This window comes from Glycine soja, chromosome 9, assembly GCF_004193775.1.
Source record: "Glycine soja cultivar W05 chromosome 9, ASM419377v2, whole genome shotgun sequence".
Lineage (NCBI taxonomy): Eukaryota > Viridiplantae > Streptophyta > Magnoliopsida > Fabales > Fabaceae > Glycine > Glycine soja.
The window spans coordinates 21,014,259-21,038,509 of NC_041010.1; the positions used below are offsets into that span (position 1 = coordinate 21,014,259).

General features: G+C 38.5%; 1 long non-coding RNA gene across 1 annotated transcript; it reads left to right on the plus strand.

Annotated features, from left to right (window-relative positions):
• Positions 1-1,929: 1,929 nt before the first annotated feature.
• LOC114367531 lies at positions 1,930-2,989 on the plus strand. The gene is made up of 2 exons (XR_003657234.1): positions 1,930-2,229; positions 2,434-2,989. It is a non-coding gene; the product is annotated as an uncharacterized LOC114367531 (long non-coding RNA).
• Positions 2,990-24,251: the final 21,262 nt, after the last annotated feature.

Sequence of the window (24,251 nt, forward strand, 5' to 3'; positions counted from 1 at the left end):
ATTGTTTAAAATATCTTGCAAAAATATCATAATTTAAATTTCTTTTCAAATATTCTATCTAAACAAGATATTTTTCTATGAAGCAATTTAAATTCTATAAAAAAAATGAATTAACTTGTTAAATATCTCCATCCAAACACATGATAAGTGTTAGACGAGACTAAGAAGACCTTGAAGATCTTTTCAATCTAAAGACCAAGTACATTTTCAAAGATAGCATATTCGAGGAACGAATTCACGAAAGCGCTCAAAATTAGTTTATGACAGTTATATCTTCAGAAGCATCATCAAAAAGTTGTCAAAAGATAGGTTTTGGTGGTTACCAATTAAACTGAGTATTATGAAGACAAGTGTTAAAATCATAAATAAGAAGTTAGGAACCATTGTAAACGTCTCAAAATCATATTATTAGACCATTAAAATAGGAAATCTATAAATAAGAGGTCCTACAACCATTTTATTTGATTAGAAACACTTACACAACATCTTTGTAACATCACCATGTTGCACGTTGAAATGACTACAGATTCCCTGAGAAGAAAAATATGTTCTTATCCAACTTCGTATTAATGCAATTGTTTTCATAATTGATTCTACTTTCTATGATATCTTCTTTGCCTATATATGACTCCTTCACTTCCTATGACTCCTTTTTCAATGGCTCTTGCTTTTACTGTTGATAAGAAAAAGTATCTTTTTCTTTAAATTGTTCATCTTTCTACAACTCATTCTCCTTTTCATATATAACTTATTCTTCTTTTGATAATTCTTTCTTTATTTAATTTTTTACTAATGTCATTTTTGAACATGGTTTAATTGAACATCTTCCGTAAAATTATATGTTTTGCATGCAAATCTTCATTATTTATCATAAAAATGCATAATTGTTATGTGTTTTCAGATTTGTTATAGGAAACCACATTTAGGAAGTTGTGTTTTTGTTAGGATTGTTACGGAATATAAATAAACTAACTTTTCACAATGCAAAACACAAGAAGTTAATAGTTTGAATAAAAAGAATTCACATCCATGAATCTTATTGGTTTATAATTATTGTGAGAAGTTATTTATTAAATTTTTGTAAGTCCTCAAAACTTATTTTCTAATTTTCACCATCACACATAATAATAATAATTGTAACATCCTGAATTTTTTAATCTTAGGAAGTGAACTACTATAAGCACCTTGAGTCATGCTAAGGAAAATATACTTGCTCACTACTGAAGCTTTACCCATATAACCTCAATAGGTTAATGGATCTATATATTTTAAATACTTCTATAAATAGAATTATGTATATATTTTCAAGGATTTTCAAGAAAGCCTCTTAAAGTATTATAATTATTTTACATCAAAATTAAATTTCAAGGTACTATATTACAAAAGCTATTTTTATTGATATGCTCATGCCTCTTTAAATTAAGATTTTAATGCATAGCGTTAATCTCATAACCGAAGGAAAAAAATATACTTTATTAGTTTACATTGGTTAAAATTAAGTTTTTAAAGCTAAGTAACCATAACACTAATGTCTTATTAGATTAAGATCATAATTGTTACATGCTAATAACTAATATGACATCTACTATATAAAATGTAAGTCATATCTATATCTTTTATAAATTACTCAAGCTAACAATTGAGTTTTTAGCTAGTGTACTCATATTATAAATGTTTTGTTACAATAATAAAATGATATTTTAAATTATTAGTTTCGATGCAACTCTTTTATGAATTAAAGTATGTTGATTTAAAATATTAGTTTCTATAGTAACTTGTTTTATAAATTTGGATATGAAGGTATAGGGTATATTAAGTAGAGTTTTATTAAAATTAAGCTATTCATTAATGAAGTGCTTTATTATAATTTTAGTTTTATTAAAGACATATGTTGTTATAAGAGTTTCAATAAGCATGCATATCATGCCTATAGTTATAGATGGTGATTTAAATCACAAACTAATCCTAATTGTTTTCCTCCAGCAGCCCCTCACGGAATCCCCCTACAGCCTTTTCCTCCTCTAAAATTTCTAAATTCTCCTCCTTGCATGCAAGACATAGCCACGCTCAAGCATCCAAGAGGCACCACACTGCTGATTCTTCATCTTCTTGCTTTGCATCTCACGGTTCTCAGCCTTTTCTGCCATGGGTTGGATTTTGTTATTCTGATTGGTGAAAAAATTCGTCTAATTAAAGCTCCTAGCACGCCCTCGATCCCGATTCTACGAGGTAATCACAAATCACTGTTGGCTTCTTAATTACTCTTTATTTTCTCTGTGCACTTTTCCATTTCGCACAATCGATCACAGTGGTGTGATCGGGCTTTCAAAATGTCTCCCTTTTCCTAATTATCATTCTAAACCCCAATTCTGTATGGCTTGTCATGTTAGTTTGCATTTCTCTAATCTCACATGCAACTACATTACTATGTAGTGTTCGTCACAGGCTTCTTTTTTATGGGTCATACGTGTCGAACGGACACTCGTGCTGCAAGTTACGTTAATCGCAAGTTCAAAAGGCAAAGTGTGCAGGAGCTCGAATGAACGCTAGAGAGTAGTAAGTAGACTCCACATCAAACAAGGAAGCGGGTATGTGAGATGGTCCACTTCCTGTGGACATTTAATTTTGGTTTGGAGCATCTTGCTATCAACAACCTATGACTCCAAATGATTGCATTGGAAAATGCAAGTTACTCGATATTTGAGTTGTTTGGTATTGTGACATTGTTTGATTGATGTTGTGATGTGCTAGGAAATGCCAAGGGGACTTAAGAATGGCCCTCACATGGCTTTGGAGTCTGAGGGTAGGGTGGCTAATAGATCTAACCTACAGGCCACAGGAAAGTCAAGAAATGGATAATTGTGATGATAGCATGTGTATGAGTGGATGATTGTATGTGTAAGTGCTTATTGTAGAATATCTTATGAAGCAACTGATTTTGCATATTGATTCTTGGAGCACGAAGGAGTTAATGGTTAGGATTGAATGTTATGGATTTGATAAACTTGTGTAGATGGCTGGTTGAAGAATTTAGGACAGCTTAGTGGCTGATTAAGTAGACCAACAAGGTAGCCTATTAACCAATAAGTAATGAGAATAAAAGAGACATTAGTGTTATTATATATGTGTGAGAATCTGAGTGGACCTATATTTAACTAGAGAGTTTTGAACCAAAAAAGGTAAAATCTTCTAAAAACTAATTCTAATGATTAAAAAGCTTAGCACGAAGGGTTTGAGAAAAGTTAAGAGTGGGATGGTCAAAACTTCAAGAAAACTTAGAATTACAATGTAGTAGTTGCTGCCAAATTTTGACGGCAGATAGGCTGTCTTGCAGGAGTTCGTGCGTAAAGGTCTGTAAGAGTTAGTACTTGATATTTAAGAGACTCTAGATCCGGAAGTCCTATTCTCAGCCTCACTGGTCTCATAATTTAATTTTCAGTTTATATAGAATATTTACTGTATATTTCCACCAGACAGGTTGCAAGGCATGTTATGCAGACTAGTTTCAGTGTTTGTTCTCTTTTGGCTTAAGTAAGGTATCTATGGTCTAACCTACCAAAAATAGGTGTACCTTTGATTATTGAGCAATGGGGGGAGACTTCAGATTTATGTAAAATAGGTATTCCTTTGTTCTGTTTTTAAGCCCAAATAGGTAGTTTAAATGAGCTAGAAGTGATAAACTTGAAACAGTAAAATTATGCATATTTTCTAACTTGAAAGTAAAACTGACCTGTTTTGGTCAGTCTTGAGGAAGCAATTCTTGGGTGAATTATGGAGTGATCCTTTGCTATTCTATAACTCCAGATGTCCTCTAATTAGTCCGTGTGGTCCCATAATTTTTAAACTTATATGGAGTTTTTGGTGATTAAAATGGCAACCTTGTCCCAGTGGGTACGGTGCAGAATTTTCTGCATAAAGTGGTCCTTTTGTTGTTTTCAATCCATTTGTATTCATGTTATGGCTGGAGAAATATTTACCCTGCACATTTTAGGTTGGAAGGACTGGTGTTTAAATGTTTGACTGCATAATCATGGCTTAGTATTAGTAAAATATTCTATAAATTCACAAGGTTTAGCCATTCTTAAAACATCAACTATGTGACATGGCCTAAATTAGAACTACCCATTATATACTTACCTTTATTTCTCTTAGCCACATTTGACTATAGTCTATGCCCTAAGAATGAGTGTTAATAATTTAAAGATAAGGCATAACAATCCCAAATCAAACTTGCATATAGTTCATGAAAACCAAGAGATATGCATAAATACTCAAAGGTACAAGTGATTAATCATGATTTATAAAATAAGTATTTAGTTGTAAGTGAGTGCCTAGCCATTTGGCCAAGGTCTAGGTGCCCTTCAGAGTCTTTTCTAACATGTTAGTTCCTTTTAAATTTTCTAAAGGAATTACAGTGTAAATACTCATGCTTTAAAAAAAATTGTGAAAGATCTTAATAAGGTTGAGGAAAGATAGATGTTTCATGGATAAGGGCTTATCTTCTTAAAACTCATCTCGAGTACTCTCATCTTAACAGCTAATAAAGAGAAAGACTTAATAATTTGTCATGCATCATTACATTTATGGGCTTTGTGTCCATCCTTACTATTGATCCAGGTGAGGTGTGGATCCTTATAAAGTCGTTACACCATATATGGCTGGATCTAAGTCATCTTTGACTCTGGTGGATCTTTGCTTAGTGTTGATCCCAGCAAGATGCAAAATGGGCTAGGTGCCCACTGTGAAGGGTTTATGCCTAATTTCTTGGGCCCATAACGGCTAGACGCGGACTTTTTTTTATCAAAGTACACACCTTCTCTCCTATTAAATCCCAAAATACACCTCTTTTTGTTTTAATGCCTGAATTGTGCCACTTTGCTAGGACAATGAGAAGTCAGGATTTGGCAACCTGACTTCTCAAGGGGTTTTTTAAAAAAAATTAATTTTTTCTTTTAAAAATTTTAATTTTATTAGTTTAAATTATAATATAAGGAAGTTAAGAAGTTTAGAATTGAGTACCCGACTTTTGTACTTTATATATTATGAATATTATATTTTATAAAAAAATATTTTTTATTTAAAAAATAATTTTAAATTTTTTTAAAAAAATATTTTTTAAGAAAATGATTTATTAAATATATTTTTTTGCTTATATTATTTAATATTTAAAAATTGATAATATTTTTGGTTTGATAATAATTAATTTATACAAGACTTTTGAACTTTTGATTTTTCTTAAATATGCTTTATAAAGAACACAATGAATATATAATTATCAAATGTTAGTTATATTCTATAAAGAAATTAAAACTCTCAAATAATGGAAAATACTATCAATAACAATTGAAAATAGTAAAATGAAATTGAAACAAAATAAAATGAAAATAACGGAATATACTAATAATAACAATTCAAACATGAAAATGACAAAACTAATCATAGTTTGGAAGGTGTTACGCAGTGGACATGTCTTCTTCTAACAGTTGAATTATTAGTTTGTTAAATATAATTAAAATTTCTATTGGACAAAAATGCTTCTAGTAGTTGGATTCTATTAACACCTTTAACACGTCTTCATTGATTTTCAACTCTATTATTCATGAATTCCAAAAGCATAACACCAATCGTGATTCATGAATTCCATTAGGGGGAACCTCTATAGGTACAACTTGCTTGATGACATCCTTGAGTTTTTCGATGTTACATCCCAAAAGAATTTTAAATCTTATTGGGTATGTTCCAGTGAAGAAGTAACCCAAAAAATTGTCTTGTCGTGGTATCTTTCGCTTGTTGTTGTAATACAACATTGCATCATGAGTAGGAGTGATGGTGGATCGAAGTAGGTTGAGCACACCATCGGATGTTCTGTTGATGGTACATAATAATTTTATAGGGTCAACACATGAGTATTGTTCATTACACATTAACATTGTGCAAACATCATCATCATTTTTCAATTGCAGAGAATGAAAAAAAAAATTGTTAACCTGCATCTATGGATGGTTGTCAATAGTAGATTTCACCCATAAATTGGTCATTGGTTAGTCGAAGGGTGTTGTTAATTCTACTCTTCAGTGTCTCAAAAGAACACTCGTCAGGAACTCGCATCGATATTGGAGTAGGACACTGAAAATAAACACTAGTTTGGTTGTAAATGATTGATCCATTTGGAAAAATGAATACTAATCTCGAGTTAAAAATGGTCTGAGTGTTTGTTTCTCCCAAGAATGTCATAGTATTGGGATTGAATTTGGTGTTATTCATAGTTGTTTGAATATTTGTCTCATTGATGTTTATTGACACATGTCACTATTGTAATCTTGCTTTTATCAATATAGTGTATAGTATTGTGAATTTCGATTGTGATTTTACTCTGTTACCTGGTGCACCAGACGTTCATTATTACTTTCAAACTTGAATTTAAATTGTGAGTTATCAATTCAATGTCAATTTTGTTGGTAAAGCATCTATTGTGTTTTCAAAGACGTGGGTATGTCATATCCTAATTTCGTCCGGGGATTATTACTTGATGACATGCAACCTTTGGTTAGCCGTTTTGGGATTAATTGGCGTCCTTTGTTGCACAATAAGTGAAGTCCCGAGACGTGTCAGAAATCAAAAGGAAGCAGGCTTACGCGATCCATGAAATTCCGTAATGTGGCGGAAATCGAAAAAAGGTGTTTTTGCGCAATCCGTGAGTTTCCGTAACTTCTTCGAAAGCTAAAAAAGAGTAAATACATAATCCGTAAGGATTCGTAACCTTGCGGAAGGAAAATAAGTATCGCTACGAAATTCGTGAAGTTTCGTAACGTTACGGAAAAAGAATTACCAAAAAAGTAGAAGGGGTGCATTTAGTAAAAAGGGGGTACAAATAGCAATCTGGTCCACTTGGGCCTTCCAGATTCTTCCTCCAGAAGGCTGTTGCTTCTGGAGGAAGCAACCTTGCTTGCTTGGGCGAGCTGAGCTCGCCTGGGCGAGCTGGGTGGCAAGCTCCTCCCCTATTTTGCTATAAATACGGGGAGGAGTGAAGAAGAAAAGGGTTCAGCCTTCTTGGCACTTCTCATTCTCTCGAAATTGCCGAGGAAAATTATTTCCGTGAAGAAAATCCAAGCCGAGGCGCTTCCGTAACGTTTCCGTGAGTAATTACGCGAAGATTCTCGACCGTTCTTCAAGATTCATCGTTCGTTCTTCGTTTTCTTCAGTCTTCAACGGGTAAGTACCTCAAACCGAGCTTTTCAATTCATTCTATGTACCCTTGGTGGTCCATATTTTGTTTCATGTATTTTTATTCTCGTTTTCATTCGCTTTTTATACCCCCTTTTGACGTGCTTAAGTCATTTATTTAAGTCATTTCTCGCCTAATCTAAAAATAAAATAAATTTCCACCGATCGTTTGAATTGTATCATCCGTTAATTTCGGTTAAAATGAATTCCGACCGTTCGGTCGTGCCGTAACCACGTTGGAAATCAAAAAAGAGGTAAAATAATAATATAATAATAAAAAAAATACATTTTAGTAAAATAAAGCGAAAAATCAATCGGACGTTTTCTCTTTGGGATTTCTCATTCTTAATTGAATTGACTAATAACTAAAGTGAAACTAAGGCTAAAACAACTCGCTTAGTCAAGCTCGTCCACAAAAAATAGGATTTTGAAAGTTTATCATTTCAGTTTCTTACCAAGTAAAATGGATCATTTTTAAGGTCCAACGCCTTAAAATGATCACCTTTCAAGTAAAAAAAGAATCATTTAATTCACGCATAAGAAAGAACTACGTAGGTCTGATTTCCTCTCCGATGGAGGGTACGTAGGAGCAAAAGCCCCGCTTTTGTCGACCTCAAAAAATAAAAAGAAATAAAGTTAAGGTAACGCAATTTCCACAATTCTAAAAAATAGGTTGTTGTCCTTTGGGACAAACGTGAGAGGTGCTAATACCTTCCTCAAACGTAAATACAACTCCCGAACTTAGAATTTTCATTTTGACCGGTTTCCTTCGGTTTTTCCGACGTTTTCCACAAATAAACGTTGGTGGCGACTCCGCGCATCTTTCCTCCTTTGGAAAGCGCACCCGTGAGTCTTGCCTTCGCTCGCCCGCAAAATGGCATGTTGCGACAGTTGGCGACTCAACTGGGGAACTTTTTGTGAGTTAGGCCTATTTTAAAGAATTGTGGAATTGTGGAACTTCGTGTGTGCATTTGTTGAACTGTGTAAAATGTAAATAATTGTTGTCTATTTCGCATTCTTTACACTGCATTCTAAGCACCCACGGGTTTGAGTAAAAAAGGGGCCCTATACCCGGGTTCATGGGAATTTAAGGAGTGGAGGTGAATCTATCATCATGCTAGGTATCCGACTTGCTTGATAATAGTGAAACCTCGTCTAGAGCTTTCTCTCTTTATAATGTGTTGTCGCTGGTATTCCATACCGCCACAATATTATTATCTTGAGTGATGATACCTCTAGAAAACAGCCGTGTGAGTTATGAATTGTTGGGGAGTAGTTATTAGAGACCCCTAGATATTGTCCTATAGGTTCCCGAATAGGAGCAAAGAGCAAACACGCTCCGTGCCATTCATTCTCATGCATTTTTTGGTAAATAGCACTAGTTTATAGTTTTGCTAGTGATGTTTGGTTTCTTTAGAGTAATACGTAACCTTTTTAATACTACGTTGAGGCGCCATCATGCCCAAAACGTAGCGTTAAAGTTGGATCTCTACAGTTTCGTATGTGTGAATTACCCCTTTGTGTTGTTTTATTTTCGTTTCATGCATGCGCATCTGCATCATACCGTCACACATGCGTTGTATGTGGGTCTCGTCTTTTGTCATGGGAAGCCGGAAGATCCATATCGTCTTCTTAACTGCACACATGGGGCACTGCGCCCCCCAAATACGCAATAAGGAGAGATAATTTTCCGGGTTCTCGTGTCCGTAAATGCATTCATATCATGCACCGCATAAACATCTCTTCAGCATCATAATGAACATATCGTTCCTGCATTTGTCCGTTATTACATTCCCATTTTGCATGAGTCATCGCATCATCATGCATATGCGTTCAACATACTTTTTGTTCTACATGTTTGCTCATACATGATCCTTGTATTTTCCTCTACAAAAAAAAAAAAAAAAGGGAAGCATGAAAATTCATGATGCATTCTTAGTTGCATGTGTTAGGTACCATGAGCCAACCATGTTGAGATCATAAACCCATTTCTAAAATTAAAAAAAAAAAACATAAACAACAAAACAAAATGATTGAGCATGGTACCTAATGCGTGGTTAATTAAGAAAGGATGTCTCTTCGAGCATCTCAATCTCATAATTACATTTTCCATGCATAGCATGCGTATTCTCGAGTCTTTCATCCCTATGAAATGTTGTTGAAGTATTGGCGATCAAAATTGTCATTCCCTTGGTTATGGGGTTGAACCAAGCTCGTGCTTTTACGAAAAGGTTCATCGAGTCAAGTTGAAGCATAGAAGTAACCATCTTGCAAAAAATTGGGGCAAAAGATCGTGTTACATCGTTGCTTCGTCTACTGCCAAACACATTTAGGGCTGCTGATGTCCCTGTTACTTCCAGTTTCACCTTGACGAAGATGTCATGGACCATGTTGAAAATCTAAATTGATTTAACCCCATATCCAGTGTAAAAATTCGCAATACTTCAGCTAGGCATCATTCGCATACATCCATGTTGTTCATTGGTTGCGTTGCTCATTGCATTCTTTCCTTGAAAAAAAAAAAAGAACTTAATCATTGTTATAAAAAAGAAAAAGAACGCGCTTTACGGCGCCCTCACCGAACCTGTGATAGAGCTAGAGTAATGGGTGAAGTAGAGGAGGTACAAGAGAAGATGAAGGCCGACATGGAGGCCATGAAAGGGCAAATGGCCATGATGATGGAGACCATGATGATCATGAAGAAGATAATGGAAGCCAGTGCAGTTGCAGTTGCCGCTACCAGCACTGTTGCTAAGGTGAATCTGATGCCCCAATCTGGCCTCAACCAAATGAATCATCCAACCTCAACTATGGTAGGCAAAGACTTGGGAAGTATGGGCGGCCCCCATGATGTGCAAATTTAAAACGAGCACGCCTTCTCGCCATGTGGCTTGCCTCTCAACTATACGCCACCCAATATGGCGTACACTCTCAATGAGGATGTCAATAACTCCACTCCTATACCCATTGAGAGCCGACAACCCCAAACTGTTCATGCACATGTCTCTTAAACCGTGGGGGAGACATATGAAATTCCCCATCACAATCTAGCCGACTTCGAGCCTTGGCTCGGATATGCCACTGAAGGGCAAGCAGTTGTTGGTATACCCCTTGAAAACACTTCGGAAGGCCCTCAGTATCACCCCCAGCTACACCTCTTGCATTCCACAACAAGTAAAAACCCTCATGCTATGGCAAAAATGGGAAAGTTGGATCATCTAGATGAAAGGCTCAGGACCATTGAAGGAGGTGAAGATTATGCCTTTGCTAACCTAGAAGAGTTATTCCTAGTACCCAATATCATCACCCCTCCCAAGTTCCAGGTGCTGGACTTTGACAAGTACAAGGGGACTACTTGCCCCGAGAACCATCTAAAGATGTATTGTCAGAAGACGGGGGCATACGCAAAAGATGAGAAATTGCTGATACATTCCTTCCAAGGAAGTCTTACTGGGGGTAGCTGTTACCTGGTACACTAACCTGGAACCTTCTCGAGTCCACTCTTGGAAGGACCTAATGGTTGCCTTCATTAGGCAGTATCAGTACAATTTTGATATGGTTCCGGATAGGATGCAACTACAAAACATGTGCAAAAAGGGGGCACGAATCCTTCAAAAGAATACGCCCAAAGGTGGAGAGACCTGGCAGCTCAAGTGGCAACTCAATGACGGAAAAAAAAATGATGACAATAATAGTAGACACATTACCAGATGGTGGGCTACACACCTTCAAGCTTTGATGATATGGTCTTCACCGACGAAAGGATCAAAGTGGGTCTAAAAAGAGACAAATCTGATCATCATGCTTTGATAAATGCCAAAAAAAACTAGGGCAAATGAAGAGGGTGAGAATGAGGGAGAAGCCCATGCTGTGACTGCCATTCCTATACAGCCAAGTTTCCCACCAACCCAACAATGTCATTACTCAGCCAATAACCAACCTTCTCCTTACCCACCGCCCAGTTATCCACAAAGGCCATCCCTAAAACAACCACAAAGTCTGTTTACCGCACTTCCAATGACGAACATCACCTTTAGCACAATCCAAAAACACCAACCAAGAAATGAATTTTGTAGCGAGAAAGCCTGTAGAATTCACCCCAATTCCAGTGTCCTATGCTGACTTGCTCCCATATCTACTTGATAATTCAATGGTAGCCATAACCCCAACCAAGGTTCATCAACCTCCATTTCTCCAAGAATACGACTCGAATGCAACGTGTGCTTGTCATGGAGAAGCCTCGGGGTTTCCATTGAGCATTGTAGGGCTCTGAAGCGTAATGTGCAAGGTCTAATTGATGCTGGCTGAAATTTGAGGAGAATCGTGTGTACATCCTGACATTGACAAGAGATGCCACACATGAGGCAATTTTGAAAGTTGTTGTTAGATGTCTCTAAATGACTCATCAGGATTTTCAAGTTTGTACCATTATTGTAAACCACAGTTACAATGTTAAAATGGATAAAGTTGATATCTTTGTCCCTCATCCTCTCACAAACGCATCTTTGCTTATTCAACTTTCACCGGAATGTGGGTGCAAGCCATTGGTCTGTTTGCTCAATCGACCTGTGCTCCTGAGTTTGGACTTCCAAGACCGTTCAATCAGAGATTACTCGTCTTGCACGTTGGTGGGGGTGCCGTAAAACAACGAGTAAAGTTCAAAACAAATAAGTTTCAAAATATAAAAAAAAAGTTCAAAAAGAAAAAAAAGAAGCATTTAATTGACTGTGTTTTCCAAACGTCCATGTGACCTTATTTTATCATTCCAGAAAGTTTGTCTTTATCAAGAATAGGATGTTGGACAAATGGCCTCAGTTAACTTAAGAAAAATGAGGGTTAAATTAAGATACAAAGACTATTCCCCAATTAAACTTTCACTCTCTCTTTTTGGATTAACAATGCACACAAGGACAACCCTTCCCTTGTGTTCAAGAATCCCCTACAACAAGAGACCCACGGTCTCTTAATCCCTTTTCAGAAATAAGAAGAAGAGAAGAAGAGGTCTCTCTTAAAAGAGATGGATTGTACAATGAAGATCAATCAAAATTCTTTATTGAATATGCAAGTGGTTGACCAAGGAATCTTTTTGAGAGGATAAAATATTTCAGTTCAGAAAAACTCTTAATCTTTTAAGAGGATAAAACTTTTTGGGCAATGAAAACTCCCTTTAAGTTCGTGTTTCCAAGTCACCTTTGATGGTCATTCATAAAAAATTTGAATAGGTGTGACTCTTGGCAATTATTTTCTGAAAATCCCCTCTGGTAATCAATTACACATTATAAATTTTGAATTCAAATTTCTAGTGACTGTGATAAACATTTTCAACTGCCGGTAATCGATTACCATAGAGAAAATCTCAATTTGAAATGATAGAATTCTTTGGTCAAACCTTTTGTATTTTCAATTTGGAAACTTCTTCCTAAAGATTCTAGAGATCAACTTGATCATATATCTTGATTTTCTTGGATTCTTGTCTTGAGTAAAACTTAGAAGCACTTGATCCTTTAGCATCATCAAGACATCAAAACATCTTGCTTCTACATAGGAGTCATTTGACTTAATCCATCAACTGAAAGATCCTTCAACTATTTCTCGTCCTTGGAAAATTCTTTTTGCAAGAATCAACTGCTTCTTTCATTCTTCCTCACTACGAGGTTGTGAAAACAAGACAACAATTGGTACCTCTAAGCCCTACACTAGGGCAACGAAAGGCACCATGTAAAAACCTCAAGCGAACCTAGGGGCAGATTAGAAGTTCTCAACGAATAGGTTCCCAGCTACAAGGTCATGACGAAAGATAACAATTGGTACCTCAAAGCCTTACACTGGGGCAATGAGGGGCATCGTGCATGAGCTTCAAGTGAACATAGGGGCAGATCAAAAGTTCTCACCCGTCGATGTTTTTAAACAAAAAAAAGGGAGACAAGCCCTGGAATTTTTAGATTGATTAAACGTCAAATGGCTCCATTGTCGTCACTCCAAAATGGTTAAGTGACTGAATCAACAGGATATACACTCTGAGGGAGTTCCCGGAGAGATTTGCAAAAGATAGGATAAGGTTGCATGAATTATCACCTTTTTCAAAATGACAGTCAATCTGTGTTTTCCAAAAAAAAATTAAATCAAAATCAAAATCACAAAATAGGGAAAGAATGTCATGAACATTGTACAACTTTCCATTGCATTGCATTGTTTCATATGAGGTCAGCATTATCAAATCTCACGACAAAGGTTGCATGCGTCTGCATCCCTAAATATCATGTTAACTGCATAGATTTCCTACATCTCGTGTCCAATCTTGTTGGATGACCGGCCCTCTCGATGGGTCGATCTCTTGTTTTCTCATAAAGTTGGACCCTTGGGTACTAGTACCTATCACCTTTAGAGGACCATATGTCCTCGCCATCAGAGGACTGCACATCCTCGCCTGCAGAGGGCTGCATGCCCTCGCCGTTAGAGGGCTACGCGTCCTCATTTTCAGTGTGCTCCATATCCACACCTTAGAAGAATATAAGGTCCTTTGCCCTTAGATGCTTAACCGAGACTTGCGCTCCCGATTAAGGGGCCAGTAGTTTCCTTTTATCAGTTCCTGGGCTATCCCCTGATATTAGAGGGCGACCAACTGTGCGAGCACATCCAGAAAGGGAGGCTATCACGCATCTACTATGCATACCGGGGCAAGATTTCACCCGTGCCGCTGCAAAAAGACGAGAGTGGATCATGCGCACCAACATGACCACTTTTACATGGATATGGATGACGTTGCTATTTAGTAGCATTCTGCCCGGCGACCACAATGTCAATCTCCCCCTGCAGATGTATCGGTTGGTCTATGCCGTCATGACATAGGTAAGTATGCACATGGTTCAATTGATTTCTGATGTCATCTATTGTTTGCAGGGATCGTGCCCACAAAGACACCCAGTGGACCCGGAGAAGTCCAACAGGGCCCTGGGGTTTCCAGCTCTGGTTACGGGCCTCTGTAGTCCTACAGGGTGCCCGTTCCCCCCGGCAAGGTCACGTCATCATAGGTAAGTATGCACATTGCTCAACTGATTTCTGATTTCATCTATTGTTTGCAGGGATCGCGCCTGCAAGACACCCAGTGGACTCGAAGAAGTCCAACAGGGTCTTGGAGTTGTCAAGCTCTAATTACGGGTCTCTGTCAATTCTACGGAGTACCTGTCACCTCCAGCAAGGGCATCAGGCCCCCTACTAATCGAGCTTTCATCAAGAAGTACTGCGTCTCCAGGCAGGCGCAGGGTGAAACACCACAGCAGCCTGGGGATGGCCGGCAGCGGGCAACAGACGCACCGCCATCACCTCTAGAGTTCACCTCAGCTCATCCACAAAAAGGTTAGAGTGTTGCTTACGACCCATGGCCGACCAATAGGCGACCAAGTCCAAAGTCAAAGGTAAGGAAAGTACTAGGTCCGTGACCGACAAGCCATCAAGCGTCCAGCTCAAGACTTTAAAGAAGCGCTACTAGGAGGCAACCTAGTACCTTTTAAATCTCTGCTTGTTATTTGATCACCCTTGTTTCTTAAGTCATAGCAGGACACACCTAGTTGCTCATGATCCTAGGTATTTGAATAAAACAAGCACAAGCTTAGAAGATAGTCATACCTCACAAAATATATATGTATGTTTAGTTAGCAAGATACCTTGGATATGCATGTATATAGCAAAAATATCTCACAAAACATATATATGTATGTTTAGGTAGCAAGATACCTTGGACATGCATGTATGTAGCAAAATACCTCACAAAAATATACGTATGTTTAGATAGCAAAATACCTCATGGAAAAAAGGAGAGAGCGAGCAAGAAAAGAATAAGAAGAAAAAAAATAGAAATAAAAATAATAATAAAAAAATAATAATAAAAAGTTGTCTAGCTAAAAAACAACATGCTTGTGAAAAGAGATAATTTCCAACTTTTCTTTGAAAGATTTTACTGATCTTAACCAGTTTTTTGAAAAAAATGTGTGTACACATTTGAAGGGTAAATGCCGTGAAAATTTTTTCGAACACCCAAGATAGACTCGGATGAATGCACAAATTGATAGAAGAACATATTTTGGAAACACTAGGTTGACTTAAGTAGGGAAAATGAATCCTGAGCCCTAGTGTCACATGGCCATAAAAACTTGATCCTTGAGTGTCCACATGGGTGCATGCATGACCAGTTTTGCATAAAATTTCCTAATCATCATTGTTGCATGTGTATCATGGGAATAATGTGGGACATCCCCTTAATCCCCAAACCGTTGGCCAAACCCTGACATATATCATGACCAACCGTTCTACAAGCCTTGAGCCAGAATCCCAACTTATCATAAACCTTGACCCAGGGTGAGAATGTCAATCCTTGCCCTCGGAAGAAAACACAAAGAGAAGGAAAATTCTCAATCCAAGAAAGGGAGAAGACACAAAAAGAAAAAAAAAAGAAGAGAGAATTCCCAAACCAAGAAAGGGAGGAGACACAAAAAAAGAAAGAAAATTCCCAATAAAAGAGTGGGAGAAAGCAAAAAAAGAAAGAAAAATTCTCGATCAAGGATCGAAAGAAAAAGAAATATGCAGAAAGGTCTTTGGACCAGACAATATCTGAACAATACAGAATTGTCACCAAGTAACCAAGAAAAAGGAAATCACGACCTAAAGTGGTCCTCTCCCTTTGATTGCCAACAAAATCCTGTGCGCTAGCGACTTTCTTGCCACGCACTAAACAAAAACAGAAAAGGAAAAGGCAAAAACACTCAAAGCCAAATTCCCCACCTAAAAACCATTCCCAAAATAAGTCCTATTGACCCATGATCACGCATGTAATCTTTGATTTGATAGGAAATGATTTACAAAATCAAGTCATGACATATCTATGGTTCGAAATTAGGATAAAACACTTACCTGTGTGAGATTGATACACTTTGAGTGATTTTCTTCTATATTTGTTAAACCCAGTGTTTCCTCTAAATGGTCGTTTAGAAACGAAATGCTAACATCCAAAATCTCATTTACGGTTATGAGAAAATTTCATCAGCATACTCTCCTTCCCCGATAGACACATTGTTTTTCATCCAAAAAGCATATGTTGCTCTTATCAGTTGGAAGTTTTGTCTCTTTACTAAAGCATGTTCGCATTTTGGTGAAGAAAACACCGAGACTATTTTTAGTCTCACAATTGGCAAGAACTACGTAGGAGCAAAAGCCCTGCTTTTGTCGACCACCCCACCTTTTGTTGCCATGACCCAAGAGTTTGGTGGCATACGGAGCCACATGACCGTGGGATCCCTAAATTCGTATGTTCCATCATTTATCATTTGTATGCTATCTTTTGTTTAACTGAGGGACTAACGTTTGTTTCGTTTTGATTGACTTTTGTTTTGTACATACATATCGTTTGAGTTGTTACGTCAGTACTTGTTTCGTTGTTGTCAATAGTGTTTGTAGAAATTCCGGAATCGCATGGAATTTTTATTTTAGGAACGTCGTCCTAAAAATAAAATGAACCAAAATCATGAAAAAAAAAAGAAGAGAAGTGTAGTGAATAAAATGTCTGCGTATATAGAGAAAAAGGAAAATGTGCATAGAAGGGTTTTTATAAAAAAAATACGTGTAGAGAAATTCTTGTGTGTGTGAACAACGAGTGTATATGAAGAAACTTTTGTATGAACCATAAGTGTGTGTTGGGAAAAATGAAAAATCTTTGAATGTAAATAGGGTTTGTATATAGACCGTATGACGTAAAGAGAAAGAGTTCTAATGCGTGTACAGAAAAAGTTTGTCATGTATAAGAATGTAGATGCACAAAGAAAAGTTTTCCTCATAAAGGACCACAGGTGTATAATTTTAGTGAATATATATAAAAATAAAACAAAAAGGAAAAAGAAAGAAAGACCGCAAAGGTCGACATGTTATAGTTAAGAAGTATAAATCATTCGTAAAGAGCAAACGTATCTTCTGGAAACAAGGAACTGATGCTAAGAGTTTATTTTCCGGAATGAACCAAGATAAGGATGGATGAATTCATTGAACTGATGAAAGAACATAACTTGGAAACGTTGGGTCTGTCTTTGTAAATCCCCAACCGTAGTATCACAATGCCATAAACGGGATGCTTGAGGGCCCACCTGGCTGTAGCCATGACTAATTTTGCACGTTGTTTTCAAATCATCATTGTCACGCGTGCCTTATGGAATAATATGGAAGTTCGGCCCGAAATCGACACCTTGACACCCAACTTTTTTTCGCCCCAGATATCAAGATTGGGGTTCCCACGATAAAAGACCCCATTGAGACACAACCTTAGACCTTTTTGAACCTTGGCCTATAAAAAAGGAATCCTCATCCTTTCCCCCGAAGCAAAGGACAACGGAATCTCCTCAAGAAAGAGCAAATAGAATGCTAAAACCCGATTTCCCAAAGAAAGGGATGGGGAAGGAGAAGTGAAAAGAAAGAAAAGGAAGAAATGGAAAGAAAGAAAAAGAGAAAAAATGAAAATAAAGAAAAGAACAAAAGAAAGAAAAGGAAGGATTCCCGATCAAAGATCGAAAGGAAGTAAAAAGGGAAAAGAAGCAATTCTCGATCAATGAAAGAAAGAGAACGGAAGATCTTCAGACCAGATAAATTTTCAGCAAGGTAAGTGATTGCCGGCAAAGGAAAACCCATTTTTGGTGTCTCTTCCCTTCAGATTGCCATTCAAGGTCGTTGTCGACTGGCGATATCCCACCCCACCTGAACAAAGAGGAAAAGACCGAAACACCCAGCTTCCTCTCCAAAAAACACTACCCTTGAGAAAATCCTATTGGTCCGTGATCGTACGTTTGATCTTTGATTCGATAGGAAGTCGTGTCCAAAATAGAGTCATGGTGCAGTTATGGTTTGGGAATAGGATAAAACACTTGCCTGTGTGAGTTTTATACACTATGAGTGATTTATTTTATGCTTAGCCCGATGTTTCCCCTGCATGTTCATTTAAAAGCTAAATGTTGACATCCTGCCCTTCATTCTCGGTTACAAGGAAGATTACCCTTAGCACAAGTATATTGTTTCTCTAAGATATGGTGCTCTCACGAATGATTTATTTTTCTTTGCAAAAAGCATGTTTGCCTTTAGGTGGAAAAACCCGGTGGACCATTCGGTCCTGCCAACAACCCTTTTTCGGAGCCCCATGAATTGCGTTTTCGTTCATGTGTCCTCCACCCGCGAGTTTGGAGCCATGCATAGTGATTGCTTAGTGCAATTCTCCATTCTCAATCTTTTTTCGGAGCCCCATGAATTGCGTTTTCGTTCATGCGTCCTCCACCCACGAGTTTGGAGTCATGCGTAGTGATTGCTTAGTGCAATTCTCCATTCTCAATCTTTTTTCGGAGCCCCATGAATTGCGTTTTCGTTCATGCGTCCTCCACCCACGAGTTTGGAGCCATGCGTAGTGATTGCTTAGTGCAATTCTCCATTCTCAACCCTTTTTCGGACCCCCATGAATTGCGTTTTCGTTCATGCGTCCTCCACCCACGAGTTTGGAGCCATGCGTAGTGATTGCTTAGTGCAATTCTCCATTCTCAGCCCTTTTTTTTTGGAGCCCCATGAATTGCGTTTTCGTTCATGGATCCTCCACCCACGAGTTTGGAGCCATGCGTAGTGATTGCTTAGAGCAATTCTTCATTCTCAACCCTTTTTCGGACCCCCATGAATTGCGTTTTCGTTCATGCGTCCTCCACCCACGAGTTTGGAGCCATGCGTAGTGATTGCTTAGTGCAATTCTCCATTCTCAGTCCTTTTTTTTGGAGCCCCATGAATTGCGTTTTCGTTCATGGATCCTCCACCCACGAGTTTGGAGCCATGCGTAGTGATTGCTTGGTGCAATTCTCCATTCTCAATCTTTTTTCGGAGCCCCATGAATTGCGTTTTCGTTCATGCATCCTCCACCCACGAGTTTGGAGCCATGCGTAGTGATTGCTTAGTGCAATTCTCCATTCTTAACCCTTTTTCGGAGCCCCATGAATTGCGTTTTCGTTCATGGATCCTCCACCCATGAGTTTGGATCCATGTGTAGTGATTGCTTAGTGCAATTCTCCATTCTCAACCATTTTTCGGACCCCCATGAATTGTGTTTTCGTTCATGCGTCCTCCACCCACGAGTTTGGAGCCATGCATAGTGATTGCTTAGTGCAATTCTCCATTCTCAATCTTTTTTCGGAGCCCCATGAATTGCGTTTTCGTTCATGCGTCCTCCACCCACGAGTTTGGAGCCATGCGTAGTGATTGCTTAGTGCAATTCTCCATTCTCAACCTTTTTTCAGAGCCGCATGAATTGCGTTTTCGTTCATGCGTCCTCCACCCACGAGTTTGGAGCCATGCGTAGTGATTGCTTAGTGTAATTCTCCATTCTCAACCCTTTTTTCGGAGCCCCATGAATTGCGTTTTCGTTCATGGATCCTCCACCCACGAGATTGGAGCCATGCGTAGTTATTGCTTAGTGCAATTCTCCATTCTCAACCCTTTTTCGGAGCCCCATGAATTGCGTTTTCGTTCATGGATCCTCCACCCCCGAGTTTGGAGCCATGCGTAGTGATTGCTTAGTGCAATTCTCCATTCTCAACCCTTTTTCGGAGCCCCATGAATTGCGTTTTCGTTCATGGATCCTCCACCCACGAGTTTGGAGCCATGCGTAGTGATTGCTTAGTGCAATTCTCCATTCTCAATCTTTTTTCGGAGCCCCATGAATTGCGTTTTCGTTCATGCGTCCTCCACCCACGAGTTTGGAGCCATGTGTAGTGATTGCTTAGTGCAATTCTCCATTCTCAACCCTTTTTTTGGAGCCCCATGACTTGCGTTTTCATTCATGCATCCTCCACCCACGAGTTTGGAGCCATGCGTAGTGATTGCTTAGTGCAATTCTCCATTCTCAATCTTTTTTCGGAGCCCCATGAATTGCGTTTTCGTTCATGCGTCCTCCACCCACGAGTTTGGAGCCATGCGTAGTGATTGCTTAGTGCAATTCTCCATTCTCAACCCTTTTTCGGAGCCCCATGAATTGCGTTTTCGTTCATGGATCCTCCACCCACGAGTTTGGAGCCATGCGTAGTGATTGCTTAGTGCAATTCTCCATTCTCAACCCTTTTTCGGACCCCCATGAATTGCGTTTTCGTTCATGCGTTCTCCACCCACGAGTTTGGAGCCATGCGTAGTGATTGCTTAGTGCAATTCTCCATTCTCAGCCCGTTTTTTTGGAGCCCCATGAATTGCGTTTTCGTTCATGGATCCTCCACCCACGAGTTTGGAGCCATGCGTAGTGATTGCTTATTGCAATTCTCCATTCTCAACCCTTTTTCGGACCCCCATGAATTGCGTTTTCGTTCATGCATCCTCCACCCACGAGTTTGGAGCTGTGCGTAGTGATTACTTAGTGCAATTCTCCATTCTCAGTTCTTTTTTTTGGAGCCCCATGAATTGCGTTTTCGTTCATGGATCCTCCACCCACGAGTTTGAAGCCATTCGTAGTGATTGCTTAGTGCAATTCTCCATTCTCAACCCTTTTTCGGACCCCCATGAATTGCGTTTTCGTTCATGCGTCCTCCACCCACGAGTTTGGAGCCATGTGTAGTGATTGCTGAGTGCAATCCTCCATTCTCCAAAGTTTTTCATCGTCAAGGGCGGAACCTCTTGACTGGAAATGTGATCTTTGTTATGTTCCCGATTGTTTCTTTTTCCCAAATGTGTATATGTATATTATATTTGTTATATTTGTTGTTGTTTGTATTGTGTTGTGCAAAAAAGAAAAAAAGAAGGAGTAGAGACAAGAGTCATCATGGACTAATCATGGAAAGGGCAAGACAGACGAAATCAGTGTCTTATCTTTGCTTTCCTCTTATCTCCGATAAAAGGTAAGTAAAGAGGGGCAACTGTCATACCCTAATTTTGTCTGGGGATTATTACTTGATGACATGCAACCTTTGGTTAGCCGCTTTGGGATTACTTGGCGTCCTTTGTTGCACAATAAGTGAAGTCCCGAGACGTGTCAGAAATCAAAAGGAAGCAGGCTTACGCGATCCGTTAAATTCCGTAATGTGGCGGAAATCGAAAAGAGGTGTTTTTGCACAATCCGTGAGTTTCCGTAACTTCTTCGAAAGCTAAAAAAGAGTAAATACATAATCCGTAAGGATTCGTAACCTTGCGGAAGGAAAATAAGTATCATTATGAAATTCGTGAAGTTTCGTAACGTTACGGAAAAAGAATTACCAAAAAAGTAGAAGGGGGTGCATTTAGTAAAAAGGGGGGTACAAATAGAAATCTGGCCCACTTGGGCCTTCCAGATTCTTCCTCCAGAAGGCTGTTGCTTCTGGAGGAAACAGCCTTGCTCGCCTGGGCGAGCTGAGCTCGCCTGGGCGAGCTGAGCTCGCCTGGGCGAGCTGAGCTCGCCTGGGCGAGCTGGGTGGCAAGCTCCTCCCCTATTTTGCTATAAATAGGGGGAGGATTGAAGAAGAAAAGGGTTCAGCCTTCTTGGCACTTCTCATTCTCTCGAAATTGCCGAGGAAAATTATTTCCGTGAAGAAAATCCAAGCCGAGGCGCTTCCGTAACGTTTCCGTGAGTAATTACGCGAAGATTCTCGACCGTTCTTCAAGATTCATCGTTCGTTCTTCGTTTTCTTCAGTCTTCAACGGGTAAGTACCTCAAACCGAGCTTTTCAATTCATTCTATGTACCCTTGGTGGTCCACATTTTGTTTCATGTATTTTTATTCTCGTTTTCATTCGCTTTTTATACCCCCTTTTGACGTGCTTAAGTCATTTATTTAAGTCATTTCTCGCCTAATCTAAAAATAAAATAAATTTCCACCGATCGTTTGAATTGTATCATCCGTTAATTTCGGTTAAAATGAATTCCGACCGTTCGGTCGTGCCGTAACCACGTTGGAAATCAAAAAAGAGGTAAAATAATAATATAATAATAAAAAAAATACCTTTTAGTAAAATAAAGCGAAAAATCAATCGGACGTTTTCTCTTTGGGATTTCTCATTCTTAATTGAATTGACTAATAACTAAAGTGAAACTAAGGCTAAAATCAACTCGCCTAGTCAAGCTCGTCCACAAAAAATAGGATTTTGAAAGTTTATCATTTCAGTTTCTTACCAAGTAAAATGGATCATTTTTAAGGTCCAACGCCTTAAAATGATCACCTTTCAAGTAAAAAAAGAATCATTTAATTCACGCATAAGAAAGAACTACGTAGGTCTGATTTCCTCTCCGATGGAGGGTACGTAGGAGCAAAAGCCCCGCTTTTGTCGACCTCAAAAAATAAAAAGAAATAAAGTTAAGGTAACACAATTTTCACAATTCTAAAAAATAGGTTGTTGTCCTTTGGGACAAATGTGAGAGGTGTTAATACCTTCCTCAAACGTAAATACAACTCCCGAACTTAGAATTTTCATTTTGACCGGTTTCCTTCGGTTTTTCTGACGTTTTCCCAAATAAACGTTGGTGGCGACTCCGCGCATCTTTCCTCCTTTGGAAAGCACACCCGTGAGCCTTGCCTTCGCTCGCCCGCAAAAGGGCATGTTGCGACAGTTGGCGACTCCACTGGGGAACTTTTTGTGAGTTAGGCCTATTTTAAAGAATTGTGGAATTGTGGAACTTCGTGTGTGCATTTGTTGAACGGTGTAAAATGTAAATAATTTATGTCTATTTCGCATTCTTTACACTGCATTCTAAGCACCCACTACCCCCACAATTGTCCAAAATCTAGAATTGAATTCTACCAAATTGTATGTTGTCATTGAGCTTATTCCTCAACTACAACCACTACCCCCACAACCACAATACCGTCTCCACAACCATCATGTCCACAACTACAACTACCATCTCCACAACAATTATCGTATAACAACCTTGACCTCAATGATCCAGTGTCCTCATACAACAACCTTGAAACACAAGACGCCTTTGACATTTATACTTCATACACACAACCATTATTCCAAAATGATTCTTTTTAAGATGTCCAACAAACCTCTTTTGACCAAAAAAACCACCATCCATCACAATATTTTACGTCACCCTCATCACAACAACCACAAACACAAACATCAAACCGAAATGAACATCTTATCACTAACAAAGATCCCATTATACGATTTCACAATGAAAACATGGATGATTTTAGTGAGCATGAAGATCAAGAGTTGTTTCATCACAACAATGACCAAAGCGATGACGAGGGTGTTGTCATACCAACGTCACCTCCGTTGCAATATCACCAACCTAGGTGTCTAGTGGAGTTGAATCTTGACCACCTACCACAATACATTGATCGGTACCATTTCGTTTAGCAACAAGACTGTGTACAACCACCAACCAGTGCACTCGAGGTTGGCATGGTCTTCGATGAAAAAGAACAATGTATTCGAGCAGTCAAAGAATACAACATTAGAAATCATTTTGACTGAAAAATAATATATTCAAACCAGAGAAGGCTAAGCTTCATGTGTAAATCACATGAAAATGGTTGTACATCGAGCTTAGGCGCATGCAATTCAAAGAGGCATAAGAAATGGATTATCAAGAATATCAGAGATTATCACACTTGTATCGCGCCAATGCTCAGACAAGATCATCAGTAACTTGACAAACACGTCATAGCATAGCACAGATCATCCAACCCATTGTCAAAACAAACCCAACAGTCTCCATTAAAATGTTGATTGTAGAGATCAAAACGTTCATGAATTATACTTCATCCCACAAAATGACATGGTTAGCAAAGCAAAGAGTGTTGGAGATGATTCATCGAAACTGGGAAGAATCATATGCCAACCTGTCAAAAATTTTCAAAGCTTTGCAATCTTGTGTCCCCGGGATTGTGGTCGCTAATCCGTGTTTGAGGAAGGAAAAATCGTACCTGGCAAAAAAATGCTTAAACTAGTGTTTTGGTCATTTGGTCCATGCATTAATGGGTTTGCATATTGCAAACCCATAGTACAAGTAGATGGTACATGGTTGTGCGGGAAGTATTTTGTCACATTATTGAT